Consider the following 27,595-nt stretch of genomic DNA (forward strand, 5'->3'; position numbering starts at 1 on the left):
GGACTACCGAGAGTAGCAGAGCAATTCGAAAAAATAAAAATCCCTCATGAGAACATCATCAACACAGTATACACAATTCGGCATGGATCATTCGATTGGACTCCTACACATAATACAGTAGATATTACCGCAACTGTTAAGGGCATTTATCGATTGACATTGATTTCGGCGATGCAGTTTAGTATATCATCGTCGAGTTCATCCGGGTTTAACAATACAGTGTCAACAATCATTAACAAGGATACAATTGAACGGTTTATAATTAAGGCCGTTGATAGCAGTCTATTTAGGACAAACATCACATGGTATGTGGAATTTGTAGCGAGTCTAATTAATTAAAAACACTAGCTCTTTTAAAATAAAAATGACCACCAGGGTAATTGAATCAGAGGTATCACCGACGTCACATCAATATCGATTCGATACCGCAAAAGAATTCTCCGCGAATTTGAAAACGCTTTCCGAACAATACCGCGCAAAAATAAAAAAATACCGCAGAAAAATAACCACCATCGACGCGGTCGTGTACTCGGTGTCGGGTATAGTAGCCGGTACCGGTGTTATTTTATCCACGGTAACCACGATAGCGCTGGCAAAATTGCGAGTATATCACAGTTGGCCTAATATCCGAGCGGACGCATTTAACGGACAACAACCTAATAACTCGCTGGTTTTTGCATGGACAAATAAGCCCGATGGGACCCCAGACTGGAATGAGGTTACAATACCAACTGGGTCATACCAAATAGAACAAATCAATAAGGAATTTCAACGCAGGATAAAATCGATCACAGGAAAGGAATCAAAAATCGCTATTACGGTTCATGAACCGACGTTATCGTCGACGATTGAAATAAGCACACCGGGGTATATGGTTGATATTTATAACAGTTCAATAAGAACCATACTAGGATGGCCTAAGAATCCACCCGCGGACGACCCCCCCCATCAACTATCCTCAGATACGATAACGGAGATGGTGGTAGGCATATTGCTCCATACAACGTAAATATTGCATCGGTGATAGCAATCAATCTGGTGTGTGATGTTATCGAAGGGAGTTACCAGGTGGATACCAAGCAATCAAATCAAGCTCAACAGGGGTATATCCTTTATTCATTTTCACCAACAGCCCCTCCGGGATTTTTAATCGTTGAGAGTCCGATTAATCCGGTCTATATGCGATGCCATAATCGATTTTTAACGAGAATTAATTTCAGACTTACCGATCAGTCAAATAACCTAATTGATCTACAAGAGGAGGAGTTGGTGATCACTCTGTTTGTAAGATCATAGCAGCAGGGGGGGCGATGACATCGACGCGGTCGTCGATGTGCTTACCGGACGCTGACGACGCTGGGATCGGCGCGCAGAAGGTATTAATTAAACCAAATGACGTTCCGGACGATCCCCTCGACGACGACGTCGTTTTTTTTTTACCAGGCGCTGACGACACCGGATCCGCTGAGTGCAGAAAGTACTAATTAAGCCAAATAACGATTGGACAAAATGTCGGATTCGCCCCCCCCCCCCCCTGCTGCTTGAGTAGCAACAATAATCACACCAGAAACTTTCAAGAACACAAAAAACTAATGGAGGGAACCCAACCTCAAATGTTTCAAGACCAAGGAACAAAAGAATCTCACCTAAATAGTGACATCACAGTACATGAATCGAAATCCTGCCAATAACACAGTAGTTAAAGAAATCCAGCAGAGCCTAGACAACATAGGGAGATGGGCGGACGAATGGGGTTTCAAAATATCTCATGAAGAAACTGTGGCAATCATATTCACCCCCCAAAAAAATAACAGCCTAGTCTATCCAAACTTCTATATACAAAATCAATTAATCAAATACGTAACAGTAGTAAAATTCCTAGCAATGTTCTTTGACAATCACCTCACATGGAAACAGCACATTGAACAACTCACCCAGAATTGTAACAAAGATCTCAATTTACTCAGCAACATCACAGGGACTGACTGGAGATCCAACCAGGAAACCCTCCTCACGATATATAAAAGCCTAATTAGATCAAAACTGGATTACGGATGCCAAGCATATAACTCGGCTAAGCAACCTGTACTACAAAAACTTGACACTATCCAGAGAAAAGCCTTACTATTATGCACAGGAACACTCCCCTCAACATCATTAGAAGAAATACAAACACTAACAGGAGAACTACCCTTAAAATTACGTAGGCAAGAACTGCTCCTCCGATACTCCATTCGATTAGATACCCACCCAGACAACCATCCCACCAAAATAGCTATAAATAAGTGTAAAGTTGTCTTCAAACCCAAAATCATACCCATCGCACCAAGTGGCAAAGTAATCCTTGAACTAAGAGAAAAGATACCTCTACTAAAAAAAGCAGGTAACAAACAATACAGACCAGAACAAATCACCATGGGTTACAAAAACCACCAATGATTAACATTGAAGTTACCAAATTAGGCAATAAGGAAGGACAAGAAAACTTAGTGAAACCTGTACTGGTAAACGAAATCAACCACAAATACCCGGACTATGTTAAAATATATACCGATGGATCAAAAACAAATAACCTCCCAAGAACAGCAGCAGCAATAGTCATCCCTGAATTCAATGTACAAACGGGATCCAGATTACCTGACTATTGCTCCATTTACACCACTGAATTCTGGGCTATAACTGAATCGCTACAATGGATCAAAGACAACCAAATACCTAAAGCAGTCATTATAAGCGATTCCCTAAGCGTTATCAAATCGATCCAAAATCGCAATACACACTCTAGGGAACAATTCCTCGACACAGCATGCCAATTAATCGACGATATCACCACAGCACATCAAGTAGTCGAGCTCATGTGGATACCGTCGCACATTGGAATCTCTGGCAACGAAACAGCAGACAAAGTTGCAAAAACCAAACTAGGAGATCAAAACTCTATCAAGCTTAACTATAGCTCTACAGAAGCAATAAACTTCGCACAAACATATATAGACCAAACATGGCAAGATTTTTGGAACTCCTCCACAAAAGGTACAAAGCACCATGAAACCCCCAAAAACGTAGATAGGAACATACAGCTACCTAAGGGTACCTATTAAGAACAGAAAACCATAAACAGGATAATAACTGGAAAAACTAAACTAGCAAGCAGTTTTGGAAGGTTTATAGGACCCAAACCAGCAACCATTAACTGCTTTAACTGCCACACCACCGAAGATCTACACCACGGATTCAATATATGCCCAAAATATCAACCCGCTCGGAAAATATTTATCAAAAACCAAAAAGAGATTGGATCACCACACACATACCCAGAGTTACTTATGGACTCTAATAAAAAATAAGCAATCAGCATATAAAAATATAAATCAATTCATAGACTCAGCAGGACTTAGGAACAAAATATAATTACTATCCCCAAAAAATCAAAAGACCCAGTAACTAGCTAAATAAATTTAGAAGCCACCACATAAAAATCCATAACATATCATTCAGTTTTATAAAAGTATTAATAAATAATTCACTTACGAAGCACGTAGAAAAAACTAAGGAAACCGCAAAATTGGATGTCCTAGATGTCCTTAACGAACCGAGTAATCAGCTAGGATTCCAGTTTTAGATGTCCTTAACGAACCGTGTGATCGGATAGGACTCCGGTCGCTTGCTAAATAAAGTATAAATAACATTCAATCTCTAAAAACATTAATTAATAAATAACTTAAAGAGGTAATATCTAAAAGCTTATAAATAACAACGTAGGAAACACACCCTGACCACCTCGACTAGTAATACCATAATAACCTTGAAAATCTCTCTTTATACATGATTTCTACTAAGAACCTCTATAAACAGCATAGAACATCCCCCCCCCTCCTTTTAGAACATTTTAAAGAAAAAAAAAATTGCAAGAAACACCAGGCAAATGCAACAAGAAACCAGCGATGTAAAGCAAGCAGGACCGTTCCCGAGCTCTCCTTCCCACTAATGACAGCCAGCCATTCAACTGTAGAGACCTTTATGGACCCACAGATTGAGGCCAAACTATCAGGGTTCCTTGAATCCGTAAAAGCCTGAGGGAGGTGGCACCATCCCCCTCCCCAGGAACAACTAGCAGGCTGCGATGCAGTCAGAAAAAAATGGCACATGCACAATTGTGCGCACGCCACTATAATTAAACTCAACAACAACAAATCACGTACGAATGTCGTGCGTAAAAAGTTAAGAAAATCTTGGGCATTAGTTGTGTTGTCCCTTTCAAAGATACCGATGACTCGTCACTCTCATCTGAAAGTACTGAATTTTCCGACAATAATTATAATAATAAAAGTAGTGAGAACATGATCACATCTCCGCATTCATAGTTTAAGAAATATGATTCAATTAATCGAAGATTAATAATCAGATTTTGAAACATTATGCTTTATAAAAATATGTTTACAACACGTATTCATCAGACCGACTTGAAATTATAGGGTACACTGATCCGATATGCAAGGACAGAAATGTGTTGCTGGTTTTATGGTGTACGTCTGGAGCAGTCTACTTTTCAGTAATATGTACCCCCCTAGTTGAAATTGATATTGAACTGGTTTGGATAGAATTATTATGCAAACACGATTCACTTCTGCTATGTGTTGCTTTTCCGCCCAACGCATGAACATACTTCCTTTTGTGATTCTTTTAACATAAGCATCGAGATACAAAAAAAACCCCCAAAAAACTTTAAATGAAAATCCAAATATAATAGCTGGTGATATGAAGGAAAATCCAGATAGTATAACTACTGATGTAAACGGTGATCTTCTGAAGCTCGGAGGTCTCGGACCATTATGGCACTTTTGTCTTTGTTGAAGTGAATGTTTTGGTTATACTCTAGTGCGGACGTATACTTTTTTGTGTTGTTGTTATAGGGTTTAACGCCATTTTTCAGCACAAGATAGGCTATACATGGCGGCCAGTATTAATGGTGGAGGAAGAACCCAGGAAAACCCCGGAAATAACCACCGACCCACGAGAAGCTACTGGCAAGCTTTCTCACATATCCACATAGGCCGAACTCGAGACTCGAACCCACGCAGACAGAGGCGGGATGGCAGTGATCCGTAACGGTAAGCGCTTTAGACCACTCGGCCACTCGGGGCCCCCGCGGACGTAGATACTTTTCACAGCAGAAATCAAGCATTGTCATTGGGAGGAATTTAATAATAGCTAAAAAGAAACATTGTTTGTACTACAGAATCTTTTTATATTCTACAAATTCGAAACAATAATAGAAGATTGTTCGATTATTGATTAAGGGAATAAATTTCAGTTCGGTTCCTCTGCTTCTGGAAGATTAAAATGTTTCAAATATATTGATTCGTGAGGATGAGGATGATGGTGATGATGTTCGCCATCGGTGTCGATGAGGACCATTTAATGCCATCGATTCACTGGGGGAAGGGGCGGAGATAGCTGATGAGTCCGATCCGGGCCCGGAAGAGTCTGTTGCAGTGGGGAGATGGATGTACAGGTTGATGATATAGAGTTGCGGCACTGCTGATCCTGGATTTACGCAAATCACGCTTTTCAGTTGCGTCCACCAGTCTTTTCTGCTCAAAGGCTGCTGCACCAGCATTGATTTAACTGCGCCAAGCAGATCGGTTAGCAGCGACACTCTCGCAGCTGTCAGGATCAATGCCTAGGTTCTTCAGCAAAGCCTTGAGGTTGGTGTCCTTGTACCTCTTTTGTTGACCACCTTTAGATATCTTGCCTTGGTGTAGCTCTCCACAGAAGACCTTCTTAAGTAGGCGTTCTACCGGCATGCGGACAACATGGCAATCCCATCAGAATTGTGCCTTGCACAGCATGGTGTGGTTGCTTCTCATGCTAGCCTTAGTGAGCACCTTTGTGTTCGGTACCTTGTCCTGAGATCTGATTTTCAGTAGTTTTCTCAGGGAGCTCATATGGAAGTGGTTCAGTTTCTTAACATGGCGGCTATACACAGTTCATGTCTCGCAAGCATAGAGGAGGGTGGGGAGAACAACCGCTGCGTAGACTTTAAGTTTGTGGCAAGCTTGGTGCCTCTCCTATCCCTGACATTTGAGCGGAGTCTGCCAAATACTATGCTGGCTTTGGCAATCATAGTGTTGACCTCATAGTCTATGTGGACTGCTTGTGAGAGAGTGCTGCCGAGGTATGTGAACCTGTCTACATTTTTGAGATTTTGGCCATTGACAGTGATGGATGGTCAAGGTAGTCTTCTCCAGGAGCTGGCTGATGCAAAAACTCGGTCTTGCTGGTAGAGATGGTGAGTCCAGATTTGGAGTGCGTTGTGGAAGAAAGGTCCATGCTCTGTTGCATGCCTGCCTCCGTGCTGGAGTTGATGGCACAGTCATCTGCAAACAGCAGGTCGCGAATGTTCTCAACTTGGACTATGGTTTTGGCTTGAAGCCACCTCAGGTTGAGTAACTTCCCATCCATACGCTATCGGAGACCTCATGAGGATACTGGACCATCCGAATACATTTTGCATCCATCTATATCATTCGTGATAGGGACATTTACAAACCTCCAAAATTTGATTGCACTGATAAAACGCTTGCGTATGTACAATGGTTTTATGATGTCATCAAGTCGCTGTTGCTTGACAAGGCAGCAGAGCAAGATCTTATCAGTCCATGACTTTTTCTATGGTTGAATGTGAAATGTTTTCTTGTGAGTCATAGACTTTTCCTATGGTTGAATGTTAAATGTTCTCTTGCCAATCATATACTTTTCCTATGATTGAATGTGAAATGTTCTCTTGTCAGTCATAGATTTTTCCTATGATTGAATGTAAAATATTCTCTTGTCAAAAATAGATTTTTCCTGTGGTTCAATGTGAAATGTTCTATTGTCAGTCATATACTTTTCCTTCGGTTGAATGTGAAATGTTCTCTTGTCAGTCATAGGCATTTCCTATAGTTGAATGTGAACTGTTCTCTTGTCAGTCATATACTTTTCCTATGGTTGAATGTGAAATGTTCTCTTGTGAGTCATATACTTTTCCTATGGTTGAATGTGAAATGTTATATTGTCGATACCTCTTAGTGACCCAAAGCATTAATCTTTTCGGCGACTGAGGAAACGGCGGCAGTGGCGTCAACAGTTTGTAAGGAAATTGGTAAAAGATTTTCATTTGAAAATATGTTCTTCACAGTTTGAAAGAATCATGTTATACAGAGCATGAATCATTATGAACATACGTCAGTTTATTCTAGGATACGCTCGCTCGCTTCTCTTACATTATCTACATGTCACGGTCACGTACAATTTTCATTGAAGTTTTGGTTAAAGTTGCTTATTTGTTCATATCTCCTAAATCAATGGGAACAGACAGTCAGCATACATTGCATCATTAAGAAAAACGACAGTTTATTTTACTGTACACTCCGCTGGACCTTTCACCTTGGGTTGAGGTAACTGTCACATAAATTGTGTATTCATGTTTTGGTTGTATTTTTCTTTTAATAATTCTTTATTTCCCAAACCCCTTTCTGGACTTTCCTCATATTTGCAATGAATCATTATGATGGTAAGATGATGTATTCAGTATCGCCGGCAAAACTAATTTTGCGACAGTAAAACCAACATGCACGTCTCAAAATCATGACACAAGATTGCCGTTACACGCCGTAAAAACTCATTTTGCAACAACAAAACCAATATTCATGTCTAGCAGCAGAGGGGGCGAACCCACCACATTTTTACAAGACTCCTCTTCGTAAACTGAGGCTTTTATCGAAATGTAAAAATAATTCATGCAGCGCGCTAAAAAAAAAAATTAATCATCGCGCTAAAGAAAAATAGATCCTAATGTAATTAGCGTGTTGATTTACTCATATAGCTTTTCACATGAATTTTTTTAAAACCTGGTAAATGTTTGTTTTATAAAACAAAGTGTTGTAGAAAAATATCCATTCGCGCCCCCTCTGCTGCTTTAAGTTAAAACATTTCATGTATACCAATTCGATATCATGTTCGAGGTTCATGTAAATGGATTGTTACAAATCCGTGCGGGGTTGACTGAGCATGACTAAAGAAGTTTTTAAAAAGATTATAGTCCATATCATCGCTACACCAGGTCTGTTGGATATTTCGTAACATGTGAGTATCAACTCTGTTAAACACCGCAAGAATATTACAGTTATCCCTGATCACTTTCGGTATTTGTGTATATCGCTGGGTTACATAAATTACATCGGTGTTTTTGTGTCGTCCACGAGAAAATATCCGAGCAGGGTTTGATTGTTTATCTAACATCACATCACAATATACAACTAGATTGTTAATACTTCCATCAATATCTTCAACGGAGGGAGCTTCATCGATATCGGTGATAAATTCGACAACATCATCATTCACCGATTTTTCGCTCTCGTTAAAATCCTTTATTACATCATATCATCGTTGGTCGTCTACACTTGGAGCTACCAAATACAATTTATCACATTTCATCCTTCTCATCATTAAATTTAACAACAACTGTGTTTTACCAGATCCAGATGAACCAATTATAATCATTCGAACAAAATTTGGCAGCATTGCGTGATGTTTAACAGGTACTCGTCGTTTTGTCGCTGAAAAATCAATTACATTCATAATGTTATATTTAATATGGATATTAATTTATATTGTGTGAAATGTAGAACTCATACGCCAACAATCGATCCAACTCCCGTTATAACAAAAAATAACAGAAATGTGATTACTGGCAAGTGTGCACAATGTGGTATAAAAAAATTTAAATTTATCTCTACTAACAAGTCAACGCAGTCAGGTGAAAAACCAAAGCAAAAGTCAGGTAAAAAAAAAGGAGGTGACATTGCCTCCAAGTTAATAAAACTTCCAGGTGCTTCGTGGGCAAGATACACAGGAGAAAAACATCTTCCAGGATATAATTATTGCGGTCCTGGAACCAGACTTGATATCAGGCTTGATGACCAAGATCAATCAAACCCCGGCGAAGAACCAATAAACGCTATTGATAAAGCATGCCATGCACATGATGTCGCCTACAAAAGTAAAGATTTACAACAACGACATATCGCAGATGTAAAATTAATTCATGCGCTAAATTCCATCACTGATAAATCTCTCAAAGAAAGATTAGCTAGTTGGTTAATAAAATCCGCAATGAAAAGTAAGCTTGTATTAAGTGCTGGTACTTAATTATAATGGAATCGATTTATTATTCCCCAAGCGGATATTGGAAAGGTAACGCAGCAATTAGTAAACGTGCCAGTGCAGCAAAAGTCACACGCGTTACTGCTAAAAATTGGTTATCAAAACAGGCAATATGGCAAATTTATCTACCGCGTGCTAAGAAAATTAATTTTGCACATTTCAATGTTAGTGTGCCAAATGAAGTTCACCAGGCTGATATATTATTTCTGCCACATGATACTATTAAAATCCGAAGACGTCGTCAAACATACAAATACGCGTTAACTGTCGTTGATGTTGCAAGTAGATACAAAGAAGCAGAACCGTTATCAACAAAAACAGCAACTGAAGTAGCCGATGCGTTTAAACGAATTTATCAACGATGGTTTCTACAATGGCCAAATCTATTACAAGTTGATCCTGGTAAAGAATTTCAAGGTGCAGTATCATCAACGATGAAGCAACATAACGTCACCATCAGACGAGGACATACTGCAGCTCATCGTGATCTGGCAATTGTTGAGCGATTTAATTGAACACTTGCTGAGCGGCTATTTGGATATCAATACGCGAGGGATTTTATTCAAGACAAAAGATTGCGCGAATGGGTTGCAAGATTGCCAGATGTAATAACCGCGTTAAATAATGAGATTACTCGAACAATCAGTATGAAACCTGTTAACGCAATCACAAAAAAATATATTAATGTACCCCAGCGTGATTTTTCAACACAACCGATATTAGGTAACGTCACAGTGAGATATTTATATGAACCTGGTGAACTTGAAAAAGTAAAAAAAAGAGCGACTGATCCTATCTTGAGCATCACGACACATAAAATTTCTAACGTGGTCACATCTACAGGTAGACCCGCAATTTACAAACTGGATTCAACGGCTCCTCAGCGTGTGTTTACACGTGAACAACTACAAGTGATTCCCACGGATACTCAATTACCACCGCGGGATCTTAACTAGCACCACGACGTCGATTGCACTCAAGACAGGTCAGCATCACATTTTCTCGCGTATGGCCATGACTACTATCTTTTCTATCTACGGTAAATTGTTGTGGATTTTTATCAGTGTATGACCACAGCAATATACAATTACAAACCGCACAGTGATTATCCTGTTGTTGTTTTAATTTTATTATAACTTCAGCGTCAATATCAAAATCGCGATTATTTTTTTTATCAAGTTGTTTATACCCGGCAAGTTTTCTTTTTATTATAACATCGCTGACAAAATTACTAATGGCGCTGTTATCAAAATTTATAACAACTCTTCGAAGTTGATCTATTCTTCTTACTCGAGATACTGCTAAATAAAATAAATTTGACCATTCGATGAAATCATCGATGATCCAAATAATTGTATCGGAAATTGTTAATCCTTGAGATGAATGGATAGTCGCTGCGTATCCTAACTTTCACGAAGATTTCTCAGCGTTCACTGCATCTCTTACAACATGAATGTCAACTAGTACAACATCATTCAATACAAGTTTTTGTTGCTCTGTTTTCCCAGGAATATCAACTTTGATGTTTCGTCGTCGTGTATCAATTGGTCTATAACACAGTGGCACTGCCAGCGCTGGAAAATTTTCTTCGTGCAGTAGAAACAATTTCGCCTGAAGTAGATCTCTGACTTTCTTCCTACTTGCTATTATTAAATCGGTTGGTTTCCACGTTTCCCAAAAATCTCCGATATAAGTCTCTGGAATCATTTCACGCGCTATTTCACGTTGAATTTTATTCGACTGTAATCTTATCTTCGCCTTTAATGTTTTCAATGATTCATCAAATGATCTACGATCATCAGTTAGTTCTTCATAATAATCCACATTTGTTTTCAACCACACATGTGGAGATAATCCAGTAAACGGCGGTGTTTGACCGTGATCACAGCACATTATCACAGCTGTGTTTTTGTTAGCAGCCATTCCTAAAACATTTTTAATACCAATAATGACACTGTACATATTTCATCCCAAATTATTTTTTTGGGAATGTATTTCTTCCCCATTCGCTCAGGAGTCCATGCGTCGCCCTTCCACCGAAAGAAATTATCATAAGTACAAGCGTTTACTCCTCGTTGTATCATCTCTCTGGCGAGTCTGTGTGTAGGTGTTAGCACAATCATGTTATTGTGGTTCTGTTGAAATAATTCAATAACCCGCGTTATTTTACCGCATCCTCCTGGTCCGCTCAAGTAAACAGTTTTATGTCTGGATATTGGATCATACACAGATGGTGCAGACAACAATTCCAATATTGTTCCACTACGATAACTATCCTCGATGGTAACATCCGCGGATTCACAATATTCGTGTAGCGTCTCTTGTTTTATTATCCACGATCCCCATTCTTCCGCCGACGTAAACTCGCTCACTAATTTTTTATGCTTGCGATTAAAGTAAAATGAATCTGTTGCAACTCTGACCGCGATACACGAAAATATGTTTATCATCGATAACAACTTAATGGAAACATAAGTTAACATCGAGGATCTTAAATGAGTGTACTGTGGTGATTCACCATCAAAATAACCAACAATAGTGCCTATTTTTCCCCGGAGGACAAGCAAGCGTTTTGTCGACTCACAAACATATTGTTCGCAGTTGCATCCGCGATTATGAAATCATATTCAGCGTTATCCAAAATCAATCGCGCATAAGATCGCCTGTGATCACATGATCCGCCTTGAGTAAATTTACCGATTATTCTTCTGCCAAGATCTTTTGCGGAGATTTCTTCTAATTTGTCTCCAAGCACTTTAGGTGTTGGCAACCAAACTGAAGTCTGTTTCCGATATGATATATTCGCTTCGCTGACCGTCAACGACGTCAACATTTTACAATCAAGCATGTATCGTAATAATACTATCGGCGTCCATTTCTTTGTCGATAAAAGTCTACCAAACCAAACATAGCAAATCGGATGAAGGTTATTGGCGAGACTAAACGATGTCACATAAACAAATCACGTCAAGTCAAAATCAGGTAATGGACCATTAATAGCCACTCTGGTCATCTCATGACAAGGATGTCCAAACCGCGTAAAATATCTAGCGCATTCGCCTTTTCCGAGAAAACTTCCTGGATAACACGCAACCATGTCCACGGAAATAACATCGTCAAGGTCATACTTGGTATTCCACAATCCGCCATGTCCGTATTCAACACAGCTTGCCTGCACATCCGCGAGGTATTCAAAATCGTGTTGGCGACCATAAATTTTTCTTCTGAGCGAAGTGAGCGGCAACAGATGGAACTGTAAAACACCTGCAGAGCATCTGATCATCTGTGTTTGAGTATCTTTGCGCGAGTTCGTTCATTTCCGTATGTAGCTTTTCTGTCCGATATAATTCGCCGCTAGGTCTTACAAATTGATCATAATTGCCATCTTCGGAACTTTTAAATAACCACATCGACACGGGATCGATTTTACTTAACTCGTAAATATAATCAAACATATCACCGGAATAATATTTTATAACACGATCTCGAGGAAATATCCTTGCGGAATTAGTCCATGCGTGTGAATTGTGATCGATGATTTCAACCGGAGTTCCACTTTTTTTTATAATGTTTTGAATCGTACAATACTTCTCCGGTGATAGTTTTTACGATTGTCGGAAATTTTAATTTCTTTTCCGATTCGGCAACATCGTTTATTGACGCTCCTATATCCTTGACCGATTCAGCCCATTTCGTTATCTTGGAACGTCGCAGATCAGTTAAACCGTTTCCGCGTTTCGCATTTGTAAAATGCTCAATAACACGTTCAGCTAAACAATTCAGCGACGAAAATCTCATCCGGGAAAGTTTGTTGATATCCGGTTTCGCTATCAGGTAAACTCCATAACAACTACAACCAATGGATATGATCGATTGTAGTACACGCTATCAATCCCGGTCAACATTCCAGGCCTGGTGTTATTGTCGATGATTGCGTATTTGCGATTTGTCGTCATTACACGTTCATGTTTATCATAAACTTTCCACGCTCGCGCTGCAAATCTAGCATATTTCACCTGAATAAAATATTTTTTCGAACGATCCATCATCGAAAGTATTTCAGCGGCGCGGCTATCGTTCATAGACATATCATCGCGTGCGGTTTTATACGTCAACCATGTATATGCGGCTCCATCGCGAAAAAAGTCGTAATTTGCTTCCCTGATGCTATTTTTGATCTTTGATTTCCATGTCCGTGTTTGTATTCGTCGATCAAGGTCAAGTAGCGTCCTCGGGATACTTGGTGTTATGTCGGTAATTTTGGAAATTCTTTCCATGTATTATTTAACCAAAATATATATTCAATTAGATAATTAAATCATTGTTAATACAGCAATGCCACAAAATTACTGTAAGTGGAAAATAATGAAATCGACCGAGATATGTTCAAAAGATGTGAAGGAGAATACTGTGCAGGTCATAATCAGAGTCTCAAACGAGGTCTTGTTAATTGCATTAAATGTGGAAATGGCGTACGAGGTAAAACACAATTATGTAGCGATTGTGGAGGTAAAAGATTCAGAGAGCTAGCTAGATACTACGCGAGCAAATACAATGTTGTACTTGATCAACGGGACTATATTATGCGATGTCACCGTGACAAACAATTAAATATGTCTGAGTAATATATAATGAATGAATTTCGTTCTCATCCTGTTTACAGCAACTACGAAGCTTCCCGAGATGGAATCATCAGACATCGCAAACTAAAGAAAAAATTGGTTGGATCATTAACACCGATTATATGAGTATTTCAATCGGTAAAAAAAATCTATCTTGCTCATCGATTTATTTATGAGTGTTTTAACACGCTCGATAACACGCTCGATAAAGATCTCGTTGCTGACCACATCAATAGAAATCCTCTGGACAACCACATAGACAACTTGCGAGCTGTTACTGCTAGCGAAAATGCTCGTAACACGGCGCGAAAACATCGACGACGACAACCACAACCAGTTACCGCGTTTATCGACGATTCAGTTATTGAATTTCCATCGATTAACTCTGCAGCTAAATACTTCGATGCAAATTCAGCATCAGTGATACGAGTCCTCAATGATATGTTTGCATCGACGTATTCAAAGAGATTTCGCACGCAAGTGTCATTTATAACCGCGTAACCCTTTCTGTCTGACTTTAACAATTATTTAGACAAGCACATACAGGTATATGAAGGACGAAAACATTGCCGAGTTCATAACCGAATTTGATAACATCAAAGATTTAGTCGGTGACAGCAAAATATTTAATAGTAAATATATCATCGACGAATACGCAAATGTTAAACAGGCACGTGAAAACGGCTACCAAACGCACAAAAACGAATACCAGATAATACAAATCATCACTGTAGAGCGAAATAAAATTCTTAACTTGAACCGTAAAAACATGAACGTGATTGTCCTGGTGGGAAAAGTGATCAAAAAAAAAAAAAAAATTAAGCTATCAGCAAAGTTTTTGAAGAAAGACGTTCTGTAAAGACTTTAGCCGTCGACTTCGAAAAGATGATGCTCGATTAACAGGGAAAATAGTTTTCTCGATTTTTTTTTCTAACCCTTTCTGTCTGACTTTAACAAACATTTAGACAAACACCTATAAATATATGAACGACGAAATTATAGCATCGATTACACAACAACTTGAAATTTTACATCGTCAATTTGGATCGCGGCAACGTCTCAAATTGATGTCCCCGGAAAAACTAGCCAACACGTATTATTGGGTAAAACGTGAGCGCGAAAGCGGAATTAGTTTAGCAAACAGATATCAACTACAATCCGATATCATCAAATTGATGATCGAAGGTGAAGACGTACAAAAATATTGCGAAAAAACATTTATCGGTGATGAGATCTACAATGCCATGCGAGATTGTTTTGATTCCGAGTTAATGGCCGAGTGGAAAATCTACACAACACTTAAAACACAATGTGATATTTTAATAATTGCTAGGAAATTTTCTTACGGACTCAGGCCGTTATACAAAATACTCATCCATCTCGAACCTAATTTAAGTAATGCATTCAAATGTGCAAATTACGAAATAAGAAATTTTCTAACGGGCCTAGAAGATAAATCATTTGATGATGTTTAGGAAAAAGTTAGCAGGGAAAAGAATCAAACTCTTTAAAAAAAATTTTAAATTTTCAAGCTCTTTCAATATCATATTTAGCTCCTTCTATTTCAGCTCGTAATTGTTTTATTTTCAGCTACAAGTTTACTATCATGATTTGATAACACCGTGTATTCATTTTGTGATTTTGCGATTGCTTGTCCGTATCCTTGATTTACTGCATCTAATTCTGTCAGTTTCTCCTGAGTAGTTTTTAACTTGGCGGCTTCTTGATTGTATTCTTGTAGTAATTGATCGTGCTGATTATTCAAATCTTTTCGTTTTTTTTTTTTTAAGCTTGGCGATATCCTCTCGTAGTTTTCGCTTACTAGCTTTATATTCTCGTTGAGCTTCGCGAAATTGTTCAGCGTTGCATTGGGTAACCGCACTCAATGGTTCACGTGCCCATATCTTATATAGTCGCGATAATCCGATTTTGTACTCGGCGGCAACTTCGCAGGTTTTTTTAACCCCGTGGCACGCAATGATTTTTTTTTCGTCGTCGGGTGAGAAATAAGTTGGAGTTCTCATAATAAAGGCAAAAAAGATTACAGCGATAACGATAAATATAAAAATTACAGCGGTAATCATAGAATTAAAAAATATGGTAATAATTATAGCGGTAATTATGGTAAAATCGTGAAAAATCTACGATTTTGATTTTCAATTGAAAATTTTTATTCGACGAGATCTTAACGCGCTAGGATCTCATCGAGGCGATCGCAAGAAATACACGAGTGCGCGTAATTGAAAATTTGGTCGTGGGTACACCTGATTACGATGGCGTGATTTTACCGAAGTTGTTCCTGCTGAGATTGTGTCAGCAGAAAATCGTCGCCGAATTCGTTGACGATATCAATATTTCCGGGTAAAGTCTTTTGAAGTAAATTTCTGATCGCGTCTTCAAGTTTTTGTTTATCGTGTATAAAAACTTTCACGTATTGGTACATATATGTATGCTTGTTTTCAAATCGTGAAAAATCTACGATTTTTAAGATGAAAGTCCTCAGGACTTTACTAGCAGATTTATACTCAGTGTTTCACCTCGTAAATTCAGCAAGTTCCCGGACTGGTCTGTCAGTTTGAAATTTATTCTGGTCAACAACGGATTATAACACCGCAGATAAACCGGATTGATCGGCTCTTGCACAATCAGAAATCCATGTGGTTCTTTCGGGGTGAATGAATAAAGAACAAATCCTTGCTGGGCTTGATTTGATACTGCCGTGTCTGTGCTGTAGCTGCCGTCAACGATGTCACATACAAGATTTATCGCGACCACTTCGTTTATATTTACGATTCCCACGGACACATGTCGGCCTTCTCCGTATGGGTTATTGTTGTATTTGAGGACAGTTGCCGGTGGCTGTATTTTTTGTGCTGTGCGAGTATGTCATCGAAGAATTCATTGATGATATCGTTGACTGATTTTTTCAGCTCGGCTGTGTTATACCCGGGAAATTTAAAATCTGGCAGCGTAGCTTCTGTTATTTTATATTCATCATAGAAACGTTGTTTAAAACGATTTTATGTTGTCAGTCTAATCAATTGTTGCCTGAATTACACGCTTGTTAACATATTCCATGTCGGATACATGCTGATTTAATATCTCAATTTGTTTAATAATTTCACCGCGTGAATATATATCAAAAAGATGTTCTTGAAAGCGCTGTCGTAGTCGTTGTAGTTGTGTTTTATGTTCTTGATTAATGATTTTAAAATATTCAGTAATTTGAGATAGGTCAAAAGTAACAAAAGCAACAAACCCTATTTGTTCATAATTAAAAATCCACCGAATAAAATCCTTATCACCGAAGTCAAAATCAGTATTTGTTATTGCGTTTTTTATTTTAAGTAGACATTGTTTGTATGATGGCTCAATTTCGTGATATGATCCTTTATCAGTGACATAATCAGACTTTTTCGGTTCTGGTGGTGTCGGTGGCGTGTCAGGTGGAATTTCAGGCCATCCTAACACTGTTCTGATCGAACTCTGATATATATCCACGGCGTAGTCATGAGAGTTTATTTCGATGGCCGAAGACAACGTTGGTTGGTGAGCTGTTATTGTTATCTTGGATTCATTTGTTGTGATATTTTTTATTCGACGTTGTAATTCCTCATTGATTTCTTCGATTTGATAAGATCCGGTTGGTATTCCAATGACATTCCAGTGGGGAGTGCCATCGGGCCGGTTTTTCCACGCAAATACAAACGAATTATTCGCTGGCAATTCATCAGATGATTTTGATCTGATATTGAGCCAACTGTGATATACTCGTAATTGTGCTAACGCGATCACGCTTGCTGAAATCGCAGTTGGAAAATTAATACCGAATTCTGGCTTAGAAGAGCTTACTGTTATCATCGAAGTTTTTTTCGCCGTTGTATTTGCGGCTATCTGTTGAAGTAATTCGGTGATTATCATTATTCGTTGTTTTCAAATGGCTGGTGTAGTCTTCGTATATCTTGACCATGTTCGCGAATTCGGAATCTGATATTATTGTGTCGTCGATACTTGATGATATCATCGACGATAATTTCGAGTATGAGATTGTTGCTGTGTTTAGTTGTATGATAACGTCGTGCTATTTTGTTAGCGCGCATGAAGATATTTCTTTGCGATTATATTAAAAACACCTGCAATTGCAGTTAGTTGATGATGAAACGCATATTGTTACTGCGATTGCAGCTGTTGTTGGTGTTAGCGCTGATAATACTACTCCGGTGGATGCAACTACGCGAATACCGAGTACACTAACGCATCTAACACAATTACACGCCGCTTGTATTTTTTTACTTTTAGATTATATTTATCGATGAGAGTTTTTAACTCTGACTGCCATTCGCGCACTTGATCGTATCTATATTGTTGCGCATTTAATGTTGTCATTGATGCTGTCGTTGACTTCGTTGTTGACTTTGTCAGTGCCATTTATTATTTTATGCAGTAACCAATTGTGGTGTTTTTGCTACAAATTCCAAACACCACCAGTAAGATGTTGCGGTTAATTTCTTATCAGCTGCTTCCAGTATAAATGTTTCTTCGGTCCCCTATTTAATATGATAGTCACAACCCCGGAAAACTTGTCGGTGGAATGTCGCCAGGGATATGTTATAAATATCTCAAATTTTGCCGAAGAAAACACAGACAACCTGTGCACACCAGTGACTTTGGCTGTATATTTGATAGTATTGTTTTGTTTGGACCATGTTGCAAATCCAGATGATACCGTGTATACAATATTGGTAATGTGCGTTGGAGTAACCCCAGTGGGGATTTTAATCAAATTGGTTTTGTTAACAATATCAGGAATCCCTGCTACGACATCTTGCTGTGTTTGTTTGATCGTGTCGATGTTAGTTTTGATATCAGCAAGTTTCATATCGATGGTGTGCGGAGTGCCAAAAAATTCCTCTGGGGTGTCATTGGTTCTTCGAAAGTTTCTGCGGAGTCTTGAAAACGCGGTTATGTGAACGTCATACTCGGCCCGCAACGTGGATAATTTACCGTCAACGACGTCAACGTAATGTTTGTTTGCTTCTCCAATATTTGCCATTATCAATAACATAAACTTTTAATTCACAGCAGCGGGGGGTGGGGTGGGGTGCGAATGGATATTTTTCTACAACACTTTGTTTTATAAAACAAACATTTACCAGGTTAAAACAAAATTCATGTGAAAAGCTATATGAGTAAATCAACACGCTAATTACATTAGGATCTATTTTTTTTAGCGCGATGATTTATGTTTTTTAACGCGCTGCATGAATTTTTTTTACATTTCGATAAAAGCCTCAGTTTACGAAGAGGAGTCTTGTAAAAATGTGGTGGGTTCGCCCCCTCTGCTGCTTGTCTCGAAATCCTGAAATACACTACTGTTACAGAACAAATCGGATGTATTTAGAAGCAACCATCATGCAATCACAGGCGTCCTCACATAGGGGGAAGGGGGATAGGGAACTTGCCCATCCTTTTCCCCGGATTTCACCGCTAAACATGTTTTAGCCTACATCCGTAATATTTAATAGCTGACCATTACATGTTGCCTCCCCGGGAAAAATGTATGCGGGCGCCCATGGCCGCCATTATGAGGCCCCTCCAATTTTTTTAGCCAGTCAGATGAAACCTCACATGTTCACGTTTGGGAGGCTGATCAAAATAGCTGAAGAGCATCAGTGTGTGCCTATCGAACTGATTCACATGCAAATTTCTGAACGCTGCATTCCATTGGCTAACTCAGAGGTCACCAGAATATGACACCTAAGCAGTTGCTGTCAGATCTTAACCTAGGACAGTGGAAATGTGATTTTAATCAGATTAGAGGCCCATCTAACCTTATTTCTCTATAAAATAAGCATCCCGATTATTAACATATACCTGTACCCTGGTGACTGTTTATAAAGTCATTTCATAAGGATGTTACATGCAAGTAACTCTAGCTAAGTAATCGTAAAGAAAAGTAAATAGTCATTTTTTCACCTGTCTATAATAATATGCTTACTCTATACATGAAGGATGGGGTATTGATGTGAGATTATTTAGTTAATTCATTAAAGAGACATAGTTATGACAGCATACGAAAGGATTCAATAGTACGTGAGACATTCGGCATTTCACAATTACATTAAGATCACATAAAGTATGTCGGTGTAAGCAATTTTTGTGGTCTCAAAATAACATTTAATTATTATAAAACTGAACGCAACGTGTTTTAAAGTGTATAATGAAGATAGGTTTTATAGTTGATAAATCTATTTATGTCAACATTTTATGAAGAGTATTGATCAAGACACTCCATTGGATTAGCCAAGTTATAGACGAGGCAGCGAGCAATCAATTTTAAATCTGCTTACATATTTCAGCTATCCAAGTTTTACTTTATTTGGGCTATAACAATTAGTTCATGCTGGTTTTCAATCCCGTATAGAGATAATATATCATTAAAAATTAAAATATCAAAGGTCACCATACCACATGGGAGTGTTTCAAATTCATTAAAAATGGATAGACGTCAGTCTCAACTTGAGAGGCTCTTGGTTTTTGTGGAACTCTGGAAGCAATGATGTGGAGTGTAACGCCATCTGGTGATATTCAATGAATGTTGTTAGACTTGTGTCCTACAACATAGATGTTGTCCTCACTGACTACTGCTACACCCCTTGGAGACTTCAGATCATTGGATGAATATACAAAATACTGTTTTCCATCTGTCAGCCCAAAACAATACACTGCATTGACGTCGGTAAATGATATGACGACATGTGACTTGGACATACATAGAGCAAAGAAAGCATACGATCTTTCATGACAAAAAACTCATGATGATGCTTGACATTTCCATTCCTAGTGATAAGGCTCCAGTAACATTTATTATTAGGCTGTGAATCACTGCAAAGACCTGACACAACAATATCCTCACTGCTGGCGGCATCCACGCCAACGCATTTATACTTGACTGTTACCGTCCCCATGGATCTGATGGAGCAGTCCCAAATAGACAAAAACTGAACTGTCTTTTTATACGGCATTGTTACCGCAAATTCATTGTCTCCTATTGGAGCAGCAGGGAAGACGTACAGACCATTGGTTCCAGACCAAAATAAAACCTCCTACGAGAACTTTTCCCGTAGAAGCCTCAGATTTCAAAAATAAACCTTCCTACGAAAAACAATTTGCGTAAATTCGATCCTGAGTGCAATTTTTGTGTGCAAAATCTATCATTCTGGACAAGGAAAAAAAACAACTTTTCGGGGGGGGGGGGGGAAATTTCGGGTGTCGACGAAGTTTGCGAAGATTGGGCTGCAATTTTATGAGTAAATTTGATCAAGACCGATTCGATATCTACTACGCGGATCATGAAGATTAATCGTGATAAAACCGTGCGGTGTTGCCTGAGCGCGGCTGAAGAAATTTTTGAATTTGTTTATGTCCATATCGCCGTTACACCAGGTCTGATGAATATTTCTCAGCGTGTGAGTATCAACGCCATTGAAAACAGACAAGATATTGCAATTGTCTCTAATGACTTTCGGAATCTGCGTATATCGTTGTGTCACGTAAATCACATCGGTGTTCTTGTGTCGGCCACGCGAGAATATCCTAGCTGGATTGGTCTGCTTATCCAGCATCACATCATCGAAAACAACAAGATTATTAACGTCGCCATCTAAATTTTCCACCGATGGAGCTTCATTGATATCCGTGATAAATTCTATCGTTCCTTCGTCAGTATTATCGCTAAATTCCTTTAGCACTTGATAACATCGCTGATCATCAACAGATGGCGCAACCAAATACAATTTGTCCCATTTTAGCCATCGCATAATCAAATTTAACAACAGCTGCGTCTTTCCAGAACCAGACGGGCCAATGATTATCATTCTAATCGAATTTGGTAATGCCGCGTTGTGTTTCACTTGCTCGCGTTTCTTCGTGGCGGAAAAATCAATTACATTCATGTTACTAGAATACATGGATTTATATTGTGTTAAGTGTCGCACTCACACAGCTACGCTAAATCCAATCGAAATCGTCACACGCAACAACAGAAATGCAATCAAGGGTGAATGTGAAGTTTGCAAGACAATCAAGTTTAGATTTGTAAAAAAAAAAAAGTAGAACCGGAGGAGACATTACCACCTCCATGAAAAATCTACCTGGAGCTCCCTGGGCGAAATATCCCGGAGAGAAGCATCTACCAGGATATAATTACTGTGGACCCGGCACGAGGCTCGATATCAGACTTAACGATAATAATCAACCAAATCCTGGTGAAGATCCAGTAAACGCCATTGATAACGCATGCTACTACCATGATCTTGCGTATCGTAGCGGGGATTTACAACAACGACATCTCGCTGATATTAGGCTAATTCACGCAATAGACGCAATTCCTGATAAAAGTTTCAAGGAGAAATTGGCAACTTGGTTGATAAAAGGCGCGATGAAAGGTAAATTAGTATTCGGCGCTGGTAAATTATAATGGAGCAAATATATTATTCTCCGCGAGGTTTTTGGCGAGGAAAATCAGCGATTGCCAAACTTGCTAAGGCAGCGAAAGTAAAACATTCCGTTGCTGCATCATGGCTATCGAGGCAGGCGGCCTGGCAAATATATCTTCCTCCACCTAAAAAAATACCATATGCGAGTTTCTCTGTCAGTGTACCCAACGAAGTTCATCAGGCTGATTTAATGTTTCTTCCTCACGATACCGTCGACGGAGTCACATACAAATATGTCCTGACGGTTGTTGATATCGCAAGCAGATACAAGGAAGCGGAACCGTTATCGAATAAAACAGCAACGGAGATTGCCAAGGCATTTGAGAAAATTTACTCGCGATCTCCGTTGACTTGGCCGAAGCTTCTCCAGATTGATCCAGGACGAGAATTCCTCGGTGCAGTTACCTTATTGATGAAGAAGAATAATGTTAAAATCCGACGTGGTATAGTTGGTGTTCATCGCAATCAGGCTATCGTTGAGAGATTCAACAAAACACTAGCTGAAAGATTATTTGGATATCAATACGCGAGAGAATTCATCCAAGATAAACGATCTCATGATTGGGTAACAAGATTGCCTCACGTAATTAACGCACTAAATAACGAATTAACACGAACAATATCAATGAAACCCGCAATTGCAATTACAAAAACAAATATACCACTAAAGCGAGATTCTACGATTCCGCCTGTGCTAGGTAGCGTCACGGTCAGGTATTTATATAAGGAGGGAGAAGCTGAAGGAGGAAGAAAAAGAGCAACTGATCCAACCTGGAGCGTCACAACACACAAAATATCAGCCGTAACAAGATCATCAGGAAGACCAGCAATTTATTTCCTAGATTCACTAGCGCCACAACGAGGATTTACCAAAGAAGAATTACAAATAATACCGAAGGATACTCAACTACCGCCAGCATCATTAATGTAAAATCGAATTCTACCTAACTGAGATAATTTTCTTACTCGAGACACAGCCAAATACACTAAATTTGACCAGGAAATTCTATCATCTACGATCCAAACTTTACCATCTACGGTCAATCCCTGCGACGAATGTATCGTTGTTGCGTATCCTAGTTTCCATGGCGATCTTTCTGCGTTTATCGCGTCATTGACAAGATTAATATCAACGAGAATAATATCGTTTAAAACCAAGATCTTTTCCTCTCCACATGGTAAAATAACACTGATATTTTGTTTCCTGGTATCAGCTGGCCTGTAACATAACGGCACCTGTAATGTTGGAAATTTCTCACAATGTAGCTTGAATAATATTTCCTGAATAGCATCGCGAACAATTTTCCTACTAGCAACGATCAGATGATCTGGACGCCACAAATTTATAAAAATATCCATCGAAGTCTCGTCGATTATTCTTCTCATCACGTCACATTGAAAATTATTCGGTTGTAATCGAATTATTTTCTTAAATTCGGTTAGTAAACTATCATCGGATCTGTAATCGGCGTCAATTTCTTCATAATAATCAACGAAATCCCTGAGCCACTCATGAGGAGATTCACCATCAATAGGATCAGGTTGACCGTGATCGCCGCACATTATCACTGCGGTATTTTTTCCCTCCAGCCAGGCCAGGAATGATTTTAACACAACTAAATTTACTGTGCAAATTTCATCAAATATTATAATCTTGTTGATATATTTGTTTCCCATGCGAGCCGAATCCCATAATCCACCGCTGTATTTGAAATAACTATGATACGTACCAGAATCAACGCCGCGTTGCCTTATTTCTCGCGCTAATCTGTGAGTAGGAGTCAACACGATCATATCAGATTTCGCAAATAAATTTATCGCTCGTGTTGTTTTACCGCTACCACCAGGACCGTTCATGTAGACAAATTTACTTCGTGAAATCGGATCGAACGCAGATGCGGACGTCGATATTTTCTCACATTTATCTTTATGAAATTTATCACAATCTTCGACATCCGCGTCCTCGCAATAATCTAGGATATCCTCGTTTTTTATCCTCCAAGTTCCCCAAGAACCATCAGTGATTAAATTCGCCAACCTACATTGATATTTTTTATCGATATAAAACGAGTCCGTTGCAACCCTTACCGCGATATCAGAAAATTTATTTATCATCGATAGCAAATTGATACTAACATAAGCGAGCATCGATGACCGCAAATGCGTATACTGCGCTGATTCTCCATCAAGATAGCTAATCACGGTACCTAGTTTTTCTCCATCAATGATAATATTTTCTCTGTTGCAGAATATTCCACGCGACACTGTATCGGCGATAATAAAATCCATCTCCGCATCATTAATAAACAACCTAGCGTGGCAATGTTTATGATCAACGGATCCTCCTTGAGTAAATTTGCCAATTATTTTTCTTCCGATATCTTTCGCATTTTCACAATCCGTTGGCAACCACACTTCAGTTTGTTTCCTATACGATATAATTGCCTCACTCACCGTCAACGATATTAACATCGACGAATCCAGCATATATCTCAACAAAACCGTAGGGACCCATCTTCGCTGAGATAAATGCCGACCGAACCAAATATAACAGATTTTATGCAAATTTTCAGCAAACTCGAATGAAGTTACGTGAGCGAATCCTGTCATGACAAAATCAGGTAACGGTCCGTTAATTGCCACTCTCGTCATTTCGCTGGTTGGATGGCCAAATTTAGCAAAATAATCTGCACAATCGCCATATCCGAGGAAACTTCCAGGATAGCACGCGCTCATGTCGACGGAAATCATATCTTCGAAATAATATTTGGTATTCCACAATCCTCCATGGCCGTATTCGATACAGCTAAGTTGAATATCAGCGAGAAATTCGTTCCTCGTAGGTTTCCACGAATTTCTCTCTCTAGCGGCATGAGCAGCAACAGATGGAATAGTAAAGCAATTCGTTAATAACTGATCAGGATTTGACGAATATTTCACCGCGATATTTTTCATCGATTCGTGTAATATTTCATCTCGGTAAATATCTCCGCGGGGTAGGATAAACTGATCATACTTTTCTTCGCTCGAAAATAACCAGACCGATATTGGATCAGACGCGGCTAATATTTTGATATACCTAAACATTGCATCGGAATTGTCTTTTGCACCATCCGCAGATTTACTATCTGTGGGATAAAATTTAACAACACGATCTCGCGGGAATATCATTACCGACTGCGACCATGCATGTGAATTGTGATCAACAATTTCGATTGGTACTCCTCGAGATCTATACGGTGACGAGTATAATATTTCTCCCGATAATGTTTTCACCGTGATAGGAAACTTAGGTTTTTTACTCAACGCAGCAACATCGTCAATCGATGCACCATCAACAACCGTCTTCGCCCATGCGTTAATTTTATCCAACCTCAATTGTGTCAAGCCAGATCCACGACGGGCGTTTTTCATATGCTCGATAACGCGCTCAGCTACGCAGTTTATTTTCGGTGATTCTTTCATCGCAGGTAGATTTTTCACATCAGGATTATTATTCAGCCGATAAATTCCATAGACAACAGCGCTAGATGGATACGCTCTAGCATAATAAGGACCATCAATTCCCAATAACAATCCCGGCTTCGAATTTTTATCGAGAACAACATTTTTCTTACCGCCCCGCACGGGATCTCGTTTATCGTGAATGATCCAAGTATCGTCGGGCATTTGTGCGATAAATTTTATTCCGAAGATAAATCGCTCTTCCTTATGTTCGGATTTTATATGCTCGATTATCTTTTTCGCTCGCTCTATATTCATCGTAGCATCAACGGAGTTAGTTTTCCAAGTCGACCAAACATGAATCGCTCCATCATCGAAAAATTCCTTCTTCGCACGATCAACCTCTGGAATGATATATTCTGCCTCATCAAGATCAAATGTATCCATTATTATATTTTAGACAAATGTTTAAATTATATAATGCAATGCAAATGGATAACGGTCGGATCAACAAAATCATGCGACAAATCCTGCAGAGGTGAATATTGTGGCGCTCACATATATGCAATTCGACTAGGCAGTAAAGGACCACAGCGATGTTTAGTTTGTCAAATTGGCACGCGAGGAAAGACACGATTGTGTTTATCATGTGGAGGGAAAAATTATCGTGAATTGCGTCGTTATTATGAAAAAAGATCCTCCTCGGTGATATCTTGTGAGGAAGATTATATTAATCGATTCAAAGCAAATTACGATTTAGACAAACAGAATATTGTATATGAATCACAAATCGACGATTCCTGCAATAAAAATCACAAACGAGTATAAATCACATCCAACTATCGAGGGTTACGAAGCATCTGCCGATGGTACCGTCAGATTTATCAAAACAAAAAATCCTGTTGGTAATTTTGATAAATTTGGTTATCTCAGATTTACAATCAACAAAACCAAAAAACGAGGAGGTGCAAAGTATTTCAACTATAGATTCGTATACGAATGTTATTATGGACCGATAGAAATTGGACTTGTTATTGACCATATCGACGGAAATAAACTTAACAACAAGTTATCTAACCTTCGAGCGGTTACACAGAGCGTAAATTGTAGATCCGGCAATACCGGTGGTGCACGATCAGCTAAGGCCGTCAAATCAGTAAATCAAAAAACAGGTGATGAACTTGTATTTGAGTCGATGACTGCAGCTGCGAAACATTTCTTTATTAACTCACATTCGGTACAACGAGTGGCAGAAGGAAAAATTAATGCGACGTTTTCTTATGATGCTGATGCGTGGATCAAATTCTCCTACACTCAAATAATATTTGATTCGAAGAGCGACGAAGATTTTGAAGAATAATTGAATATTAACAAAATTATATATGAACGAACAAACCATAAACAATATCATCGAAGCGATTGATGATCTGAAGAAGAAAATAAATCTTCCATCAGATCTAGATACAAATAAAATTCGATCCGAATTCGAGACAATTGTTCAAGGGAAACTCGAATATAAATATACGCTGCCATCCGAATATAAATTAATAAAGAAGATTCAGATTGCGATGTATCAGTCGCTAGCTACAGTCAACGATGATCAAATCGAGGATTTCGTTAAATTATCGATGTTGGTAGAAAATGCTAGATTGATTTTGTCGGACGCATATGAATCACGAAAAATTACAAGTTCGCGCGTCAGACAACTGAAAAAACTTGTCGATGAGAGTAAAGTTAGAGAATCCCCTGATTCCTGAATATCTCCACGAAAAAACAAAAAAACAAAAATTAAAAAAATATATTAATTTTGAAAATTTCCCT

Source organism: Sinohyriopsis cumingii, chromosome 14, assembly GCF_028554795.1.
Source record: "Sinohyriopsis cumingii isolate HCF-2022 chromosome 14, ASM2855479v2, whole genome shotgun sequence".
In the NCBI taxonomy this organism is placed as follows: domain Eukaryota; kingdom Metazoa; phylum Mollusca; class Bivalvia; order Unionida; family Unionidae; genus Sinohyriopsis; species Sinohyriopsis cumingii.